Genomic DNA, 10558 nt, shown 5'->3' with positions numbered 1-10558 from the left:
GACTAGGCAATCAGTCAGTAATGCTTCAAGTGGAATATTACTGATGTGGAGGTAATCACGCTCCTGAATCATTGGTGGTTTAAGGACCCGGAGTGTTTTTATTGTCGCGAAAGAGGGCATTTGATAAAGCGGTGCAAAGCTAAGTCAAGATCGTTGAGTAATTAATCAACTAAGATAGAACATAGAACATAGAACAGTACAGCACAGAACAGGCCCTTCGGCCCTCGATGTTGTGCCGAACAATGATCACCCTACTTTAAACCCACGTAACCCGTATACCCGTAACCCAACAATCCCCCCATTAACCTTACACTACGGGCAATTTATCACGGCCAATCCACCTAACCCGCACATCTTTGGGCTGTGGGAGGAAACCGGAGCACCCGGAGGAAACCCACGCACACACGGGGAGGACGTGCAGACTCCACACAGACAGTGACCCAAGCCGGGAATCGAACCTGGGACCCTGGAGCTGTGAAGCATTGATGCTAACCACCATGCTACCGTGAGGCCCCCTTGAAGATGTTACAAGTGTACAATAAGGAAGAGGCTAGCACCAGTTATTCTGCTATTCACTCTCTGTTTAATTATAAACAGGGAAAATAGACCCTTTTAAATAGACCCTCTTTGCTGTAACGTTCTGAGTAAATGGGAAGCCTCTGAAGCTGGAAATGGACACAGGGCATCAGTCCCTGTGATTGGTGAGCATACATTTCAGTACCTAAGTGACCAACCATTGAATTTGAAGAGCGCTTCTGCCAAGTTGAAGACTTATATTAAGGCAAGATTCTGCTCCTACTCCACCTACAGGCTTGCTGACGACATGACCCTAGTGGGTTGGATCTCAAACAACAATGAATGGAGGAGGAGATAGAAAACGTAATAGCGTGGTGTAATGACAACAATCTCTCCTTCAGTCAGCAAAACTAAGGAGCTGGTCATCGACTTCTCTGAGCCATCTTACATAGAACAGTACAGCACAGAACAGGCCCTTCGGCCCTCGATGTTGTGCCGAGCAATGATCACCCTACTCAAACCCACGTATCCACCCTATACCCGTAACCCAACAACCCCCCCTTAACCTTACTTTTTAGGACACTACGGGCAATTTAGCATGGCCAATCCACCTAACCCGCACATCTTTGGACTGTGGGAGGAAACCGGAGCACCCGGAGGAAACCCACGCACACACGGGGAGGACGTGCAGACTCCGCACAGACAGTGACCCAGCCGGGAATCGAACCTGGGACCCTGGAGCTGTGAAGCACTTATGCTAACCACCATGCTACCCTGCTGCCTCTTCTTCGATGGAGTGGGAGTGTGGGGTGAGTGGGGCTCCGAAGCAGCTCCAGCTTCTCAGGCTCTTTCCCATGAATTCCGGCCCCACTGAATCCGACGGCAGCAAGGCTGGGAATTGCTTCCAATTCACGTGGGCAGAGTGCTGGCCCACTTGCATCTCCTGAATTTCGGATCAAATAGCATCCCCAAACGGGAACGCAATTGCGTGCTATTCAGTCCCGGCGGGAACGTACCGGGCTGGATTCTCCGCAGCCCCGCGCTGAAATCTCACCCGGAGCGGGGGTGGGATTGGGGGGGGGGGCGGGCAGAGGATCCACTTTCACGCCAAAATCAGGCCCGGCGCCGGTCCGGTGATTCTCCGGGACCTGACAATCGGCGTGACCGCGGAGAACGCCGCGCGGCTGGGGGCCCCATTGCCAGAGGCCCGCCCAGCGATCCTCCGCTCCCGACCGGCCGAGTTCCCGACGGTGTGGAACTAACCACCTATTGCCGGTCGGGATGCTGGCGTGGTGGCTGCGGACTCAGTCACGGCTGCCCTGGTCGGGGGCGGAGGGATCGGACACCGGGGGGAGGGGGGGGGGGGGGGGCTTATAGGCGGCCGGGGTTAGATCCGCGCGGTTTCAAGCTCAGGCGTGCTTTCCCTGTGCGGCTCCGCGGTCAGAGTCCGCCATGGAGCTCGGCCGGGCTGCTGGAGGTCGCCGCCCCGCGCATGCGCGGACTCCGGACGTGCAGGGGCTCGATCCGCAGCTAAAGCTGCGAGATTTACTCCGGGTCCCAGCTCGCCCCCTGCAGGGCTCGGAATTGGCTCAACATGTTTATCGGAATCTCCACAGTGAAGCTCCAGCGTTTTTCTGTCACCTCAGAAAAGGGCTGGGCCTCGTGTTTCTTAATTTGCCGGTGGTGGGGGGGGGGGGGGTTCTCTGGGCCCCGATGGGCTGAATGGCCAATAAGTTTGGCCGAGTCTCGCCGGCGTGAATTACTCACCTCACACACGGCGGGACATGGAAAGTAAGTGTGCGGGGGCCGTCCTGGAGGCGGGGGGGGGGGGGGGGGGGCGAGGGGATCCGACCCTGGTGGAGGTGGTCCCACGGTGGCCTGGCCCGCGATCGGGGGCCTACCGATCGGTGGGCAGGTTGGTTCCGTGGGGGCCTACTTTACTCCGCGCTGGGCCCTTGTAGGGCTCCGCCATATTGCCCGGGGGCCGGTGCAGAGAAGGGAACCCCCGCGCATGGGGGGAATCACACCAGCCGTTCCACGCATGCGTGGGAATACTCTGGCTGTTCCGCACATGCGCGGAATGTTCCCTGCCGGCTGGAGCTGCGGTGACGACTCCGGCGACATCCTAACGCCCTGGAAAGGTGAGAATTCCTCACTTTCGGGGGCCGTTGATGCCGGAGTCGTTGGCGCCGGTTTTCACGCCAGCTTCGGGACATAGCCCCATTTTTAGAGAATCACGCCCCCCCCCCCCCCGCCCCCCCCCCCCCCCCCCACCCCCCCCCTGCTTCTCGCTAGCGCGCCGTTCGCTGGCAGCGAGATTCTCTACTCCCTCTGATTGTCAATGGATTTTCCCATTGTAACCACCCGACGGCACTGGCCGTGGGTGCACTGGCAGCAGGAAAAGTGAATCACGACAACCGGAGAATTCCGGTCATTGTCTCTAAGACCGGACAACTTTCCCTACCAAGTGGATGTGGAGGAACAGATCATTTGTGAAGACGTGGACCACTTGAGGAGTTGAAAGACGTTCCAGCCGTCACTGTTTCCATCAAGACATGTTTTCGATCCTGTAATGACCAAAGTGAGGATGTGAAGCAAAGCTTAAGAGCCAGAATGAATGGGATGCATGAGTGGAAAATCACAAGTGGAGGAGCTTGTTATTGAAGGATAATGAACTTGCTGAGATAAGGGAGTTGATATTTGAAGTTGTGAGCCGACTCATGACTGTAAGCCGAATAGCCTTGAGAAACAAGGAAGATGGCCGGATGACAGGATATGAAATGTGGGAGCCGCTTGCAACTATAGCTAACACTTGCTAATTAAGCTAAGACTGCTACATACTCATGTGCCAATAGATAACCCCAAAGTCTGTAAAATTATGTACTGGAACTATTGCAATAAGAAATTTACGCTTTGTAATGGGGGTGAGCTCAAGTGAATGTAAGGGGCAGCCCCCTAATAATACAGATAAAAGAAGGATGTTTTGAGCAAAACTTTGGCGCTCTCCAAGGTGGTTCCCCGGAATACCTAGAGGGCGGCCCCGATCGTAATAAAAGATATTCCAAAGTACGAACATGTTCGAGAGTACTTTCTTCCGGACTGAGAGACGAGTAAAAAAATCAGATTCACAAAAGTACCTGGTCAACCTGTAAATAGTGATGAATCGCCTGTGCCAGAGGAGGCACCCGTTATTGCAGTTCCTGTTAACGTTGATCCTGTGGGAGCGTCTCAGACTACAGAATTGTACCACTCTACGAGGAATAGAAAACCCCCCTCAAAGAAGACTCGATCTATAATTATACGACTTATGTACATAAAAATGTTTAGTTAGAACATAGAACAGTACAGCACAGAACAGGCCCTTCGGCCCTCGATGTTGTGCCGAGCAATGATCACCCTACTCAAACCCACGCATCCACCCTATACCCGTAACCCAACAACCCCCCCCCCCCCTTTAACCTTACTTTTTAGGACACTATGGGCAATTTAGCATGGCCAATCCACCTAACCCGCACATCTTTGGATTGTGGGAGGAAACCGGAGCACCCGGAGGAAACCCACGCACACACGGGGAGGACGTGCAGACTCCGCACAGACAGTGACCCAGCCGGGAACCGAACCTGGGACCCTGAAGCTGTGAAGCATTTATGCTAACCACCATGCTACCCTGCTGCCCATACAGTTAGTATTTAGAACTGAGTAAATCAATTATTGAAGGTTGTGTAAAGGAGTTAAGGGGGAAGGATGTAGTGATTGTCCCTTTAAGGGTAACACAGCAGAGTAAGGGTCACATGGCCTATGTGACCAAACGGGGCTCAGAGTGTGGGAGTCCCCCCCCCCATGGTGAGAGGGGCTCCGAGGCAGAGACATTATGGAAGTCAGCTACAGCTATGCGGCAGCTGTACAATTCTTATGAATAAATTATGTTTGGTAATGAAGTCTGTGAAAGTGCATCTTTACACCGTCACAGCAGGAACCATTGTTGAGTAGATGGTGACATAGTGGCGCTGTCATTGGAGTGTTAATCCAGAGGCCCAGGCTAGTACCATAACCGCCCGAGAGAGCACCCTACTCAAGGCCCACTGCCCCACCCACCCCATCCTATCCTTGTCATCCCTTAAATTACCCGACACGTCCCTGGATACCAAAGGGCAATTTATCATGGCCAATCCACCTAACTTGCACATCTTCGGACTGCGAGAGGAAACCGGAGCACCCGGAGGAAACCCACGCACACACGGGGAGAACGTGCAAACCTCACACAGTCACCCGAAGCTGGAATCAAACCCGGATCCCTGACGCTGTGAGGCAGCAGTGCTCAGCACTGTTATTTCCTGGGCCTCTGGTGGGTGCTGTGATGCTGCCACTGCCCACAGTGGCCTCTGATTGGCCAGCAGCATTTGGTGGGTGGTACTTAAGCCCCCCCAGGCCCCCTCAATGACAGGGGAGGCATGATGGTGTCCATTTAAGTGCCTGAAGGCCACTTGATTCTATTCCACCTAGCTGACAGGGGTTCCCTGCCGGACTTCCAACTCTGTCCGCCCCACAAAATCCAATTGGCCCAATTAAAAATGAGATTTTCTCCCTTTTACCAAAGAATAAATCGTGTGGGAGGGAGGTAGGCTGGCTATTACCTCCTACTGGAAGTGTGCATGTATGGCTTGAGCCAAGGGTGGGACCAGGCACAGCTGTAATGCCCCCATGGTTGTGCAGCTTGCCAAATGTGCGGGCATAAATACTGGGACATCTCTGAAACCTTATCTGGCAAAGAAGGTAATGATTTCAAGAGAGGATGTGGTGAAAAGATTCTTCCTCAAAAAATTCCCTGACCCTAATCTTTTGAGATACTTAAAGGGGCAAAATCCTTTTCCTAAACAGGAGGAACTGTGGCAAAACTCTATTTTTACCTTTTGCTGAGAAAAAAAGAGACAGAACATCCACACATCACCTTAATCACAAAAATACCCATCACATCCCAAACATGCAAAACGTGCTTCAACAGAACTTAACACCAACACACCTCGTACTTAGAATCAAATCAAACCAAATGCTGTTCATGAAACAAAGAATAAAGAACAATTCAGCACAGGAACAGGCCCTTCGGCCCTCCAAGCCTGTACCAACCTTTGCCAAAACCCTCAGCACTTCCTTGTGCCGTATCCCTCTATACCCATCCTATCCATGTGTTTGCCTTTTGAACGCCGTTAATGTATCTGCTTCCACAGCCTCCCCTGGCAACGCGTTCCAGGCACTCACCACCCTCTGTGTAACAAACCTGCCTCGCACATCTCCTCTAAACTTGGCCCCACGGACCTCAAACCTATGCCTCCTAGTGACTGACCCCTCCACCCTGGGAAAGAGTGCCTGCCCATCCACTCTATCCATGCCCCTCATAATCTTGTAGACCTCTATCAGGTTGCCCCTCAACCTCCGTCGTTCTAATGAAAACAGTCCGAGTCTATTCAGCCTCTCCGCGAAGCTAATACCCTCCAGACCAGGCAACATCCTGGTAAACCTCCTCTGCACCCTCTCCAAAGCCTCCACATCCTTCTAGTAGTGTGGCGACCAGAATTGTGCGCAATACTCCAAGTGCGGCCGTACCAAGGTTCTATACAGCTGTAGCATGACTGGCCAGTTTTTATACTCGATGTCCCATTCAATGAAGGCAAGCATCCCGTCTGCTTTCTTGACCACCTTGTCCACTCGTGTTGCCACTTTCAAAGATCTGTGGACCTGCGCGCCCAGATCTCTCTGACTTTCTATATTCGCAAGAGCTGTGCCATTTACGGTATATTTCCCCTCTATGTTAGACCTACCAAAATGCATTACCTCACATTTGTCAGGATTAAACTCCATTTGCCAGTTCTCTGCCCAAGTCTCCAACCTATCTATGTCCTGTTGTATCTTCTGACAATCCTCACCACTATCTGCCACTCCACCAACCTAGGTACCATCCGAGAACTTACGAATCAGACCGGCTACATTTTCCTCCAAATCGTTTATGTACACCACAAACAACAGAGGCCCCAGCACCGATCCCTGTGGAACACCACTAGTCACAACCTTCCATTTACCCTTCTACTGCTCCACTTTGCCTTCTAGGATTGAAGTTCTGTATCCATCTTACCACCTCACCTCTGATCCCGAACAAGTGTGACGATCCCGAAACAAATGATCACTTGGGGTTAAGTGGATATTGTCCGTCCTTCCCATCGCTGTATTACAGGCTGGATTCTCCGGTTCTCCCAGCCGCGTGTTTCCCAGGGCGCGCTGCCGGCGGGATCAGAGAATCCCAACAGTCGGAGAATTCCGGTCTACATCTACGTCATCACCCATTTTCCACACCTGGTCCGCTTCTTCAAAGAATTCTGTATGGTTGGCCACGCGTGGTCGTCCCGTTTGGAATCAGGGTTGACTGCTGATTACTGTGTTGGGAACGTGGCGGCGCAGTGATGTTGTAACTGGGCGAGTGATCTAGAGACCAAGATAATGCTCTGGAGTCCCAGGTTCAAATCCCGTCGTGCCAGATAGTGACATTTTATTTCCAATGAAGACTGGAATTAAAAGTCTAATGATTACCATGAAATGGTTGTTGTAAAAACTAATCTAGCTCACTGCTATCCTTTAGAGAAGGTTGCCATCCTTGACGTTCTGGCCCACGTCAGGCTCCACAGTAATGTGGTTGACTCTTAAGTGCCCCTCTGAAATGGATGAGCGAGCACCGCAGTTCCAGGCCAATCAAGGATGGGCAATAGGGCAGCATGACAGCACAGTGGTCAGCACTGCTGCCTCATAGCCCCAGGGACCCCGGTTCAATTCCGGCCTTAGGCCACTGTCTCTACGGAGTCTGCACGTTCTCCCCGTGTCTGCGTGGGTTTCCTCCGGGCGCTCCGGTTACCTCGCACAGTCCAAAGATGTGCCGGTTAGCTGGATTGGCCATGATAAATTGTCCCTTAGTGTGCAAAAAAAAGGTTGGGTGGGGTTCCGGGGATAGGGTGGAGGCGTGGGCTTAAGTAGGGTTGCTCTTTCCAAGGGCTGATGCAGACTGATGGACCGAATGGCCTCCTTCTGCATTGTGAATTCTATGATTCTATGAATAAAAGCCCACCCCAGGTTTGACAAAGAGTCCTCCAGACTCAAAACATTGGCTCCCACAGAGGCTGTCAGACCTGTTGAGATTGTCCAGGGTTTTCTGTTTTAGTTTCAGATTCCAGCATCCGCAGTAATTTGCTTTCACCTTCTGGGTAATAGATGTAGGGTCAGCGAGTGACGCTGACATCCTACGAACGAATTAAAAAGATACATTTTGGTTTCTGAATCTTGTTCTATTACATTTTTGAGTAAAGATTCCTTACGTTTCCAACCAATCATTAGGCTTTATTTAAGGCTTACAGATCCCTGGGTTTATTTCATCTCCATGTTGAAATGTAGGAATCATTTTAACAGAGATGCGACCCACTGCTGAAGGAATTCTACTGTAGCTCAGGTTGTCCTATATGTGATCTAAAGTGCTTGCTGCTGACAACAGAGGCCTGTTTTTAACACTGTATAAGTGAATTTTGAGCAAGTGACAGGTTCCCAGAATATGTAAGGCAAAATGGATCACTTGCCTTAATGAGCTTGAATTTCAGGTAAAAGGCAGCCATAAAACACACACTGTTTCTCACTGCATCAATTGTGAGGAGGTTTATTGACCGCAACGGCATGAGGAATTGAAATAACATCATAGAGGTGTATAAGATCATGAGGGGCATGGATAGGGTGAATGGCATGGTAGCATTGTGGATAGCACAATTGCTTCACAGCTCCAGAGTCCCAGGGTCGATTCCGGCTTGGGTCACTGTCTGTGCGGAGTCTGCACATCCTCCCCGTGTGTGCGTGGGTTTCCTCCGGATGCTCCGGTTTCCTCCCACAGTCCAAAGATGTGCGGGTTAGGTGGATTGGCCATGCTAAATTGCCCTTAGTGTCCAAAAATTGCCCTTAGTGTTGGGTGGGGTTACTGGGATATGGGGATAGGGTGGAGGTGTTAACCTTGGGTAGGGTGCTCTTTCCAAGAGCCGGTGCAGACTCGATGGACTGAATGGCCTCCTTCTGCACTGTAAATTCTATGATAATCTATGAATGCACTCAGTCTTTTTCCCAGGGTTGGGGAATCGAGAACTCGAGGGCATAGGTTTAAGTTAAGAGGGGAGAGAATTAATGGGAACCTGAGGAGCAACGTTTTTACACAGAGGATGGTCCGTATGTGGAATGAGCTGCCGGAGGAAGTAGTTGAGGCAGAAACATTGACAACATTTAAAAGGCATTTAGATAGATACATGGATAGGAAAGGTTTAGAGGAATATGGGCCAAATGCAGGCAAATGGGGTTGGCTTAGATGAGCTTTTTGGTTGGCACGGACCAGTTTGGGCCGAAGGCCTGTCTCCGTGCCGTAGATTCTATGATCAGTAATCTATTCAGAGTGCGTTGTAATTTTGATCACTGGGTCATATGCTTGTACTAACTCCCCGTCACCATCACTGCTTGAACAGAGATTGTGGGATGAACGATCAGCCGAGTGATAGCAAAAGTTGCTGCCGTTTAACTATTTCCGGACTGCACCTCCTATAAGTAGCTCCCATCACCGATTTCAACCGGCCTACCACTGTCAAAGCTCAGCCTGATTCCTTGCTTAGTGGCATCGACAGACTACAGGGTTCAGTCAATCAGCAGCAGGGATATAGAAGGGAAATTAATGTCAGGAATTATTAATATTAGTTGCCCGCTTAGAGAATACATTAATATAAGTTGCTATTAAAGAAAAAGCACTTAGGGGCTAGTTTAGCACAGGGGGCTAAACAGCAGCTGGCTTGTAATGCAGAACAAGGCCAGCAGCGCGGGTTCAATTCCCGTAACCGGCCTCCCCGAACAGGCGCCGGAATGTGGCGACTAGGGGCTTTTCACAGTAACTTCAATTGAAGCCTACTTGTGACAATAAGCGATTATTACTTGTTATAGTACGATGGAATGGCTTGGGCAGCACGGCAGCATAGTGGTTAGCACAATTGCTTCACAGCTCCAGGTTCCCAGGTTCGATTCCCGGCTTGGGTCACTGTCTGTGTGAAGTTTGCATATTCTCCCCGTGTCTGCGTGGGTTTCCTCCGGGCGCTCCGGTTTCCTCCCACAGTCCAAAGATGTACAGGTTAGGTGGATTGGCTGTGATAAATTGCCCTTAGTGTTGGGTCGGGGTTGCTGGGTTACGGAGATAGGGTGGAGGTGCGGGCTTGGGTAGGGTGCTCTTCCCAAGAGCTGGTGCAGACTCAATGGGCCGAATGGCCTCCTTCTGCACTGTAGATTCTATGTCTATCTATGACTATATTTTAAGTATTTTTAGTCATATCTTAGAATGCCAGGTAATGTACTAAAATACTGCTTAGAAACAGTATTTTAGATTTCACCTTGTGCTGGTTTAGCACACTGGGCTGAATCGCTGGCTTTGAAAGCAGACCAAGGCAGGCCAGCAGCACGGTTTCCCGTACCAGCCTCCCCGAACAGGCGCCGGAATGTTGGGACTAGGGGCTTTTCACAGTAACTTCATTTGAAGCCTACTTGTGACAATAAGTGATTTTCATTTCATTTCATTTTCATTATGCTGATGAGATATTTTGGCCAAGGGCGAGAACTACGTACTTTCCCAAGGTTTGTTTAATATAAACACGGCCAGCCAGATACTGTTTTTCTTTCAAAAGCTGTTTATTTCAGACTCTAAAGATATGCTTTCTTTCTGTTTAACCTCAGAGTGCTTGGAATGGTCATTACCCATAGCAGCCTCAGAGAAGCCTTCACTTAAGGCCTATAGAAATCTTCAGTTAAGGCCTATAGAAATCTTCACTCAATGTTATGGGATGTCTGCAGTCAAAGACTGGATGTTGTGTATGTGACTTTTCAATAACTGTGGCAAAGGAAATGCGTGTGTCAGTTACCCCAGGAGCGACCAGAAACACAAACAAAGCACAGGGCCTTCCGAGGAGTGGTAAACAGTGTCGGACTACCGCTCCCCTCC

The sequence above is a fragment of the Scyliorhinus canicula genome, chromosome 27 (genome assembly GCF_902713615.1).
Source record: "Scyliorhinus canicula chromosome 27, sScyCan1.1, whole genome shotgun sequence".
NCBI lineage: Eukaryota > Metazoa > Chordata > Chondrichthyes > Carcharhiniformes > Scyliorhinidae > Scyliorhinus > Scyliorhinus canicula.
The sequence above is the reverse complement of the archived record's forward strand: the minus strand, read 5'-3'. Positions refer to the sequence as shown.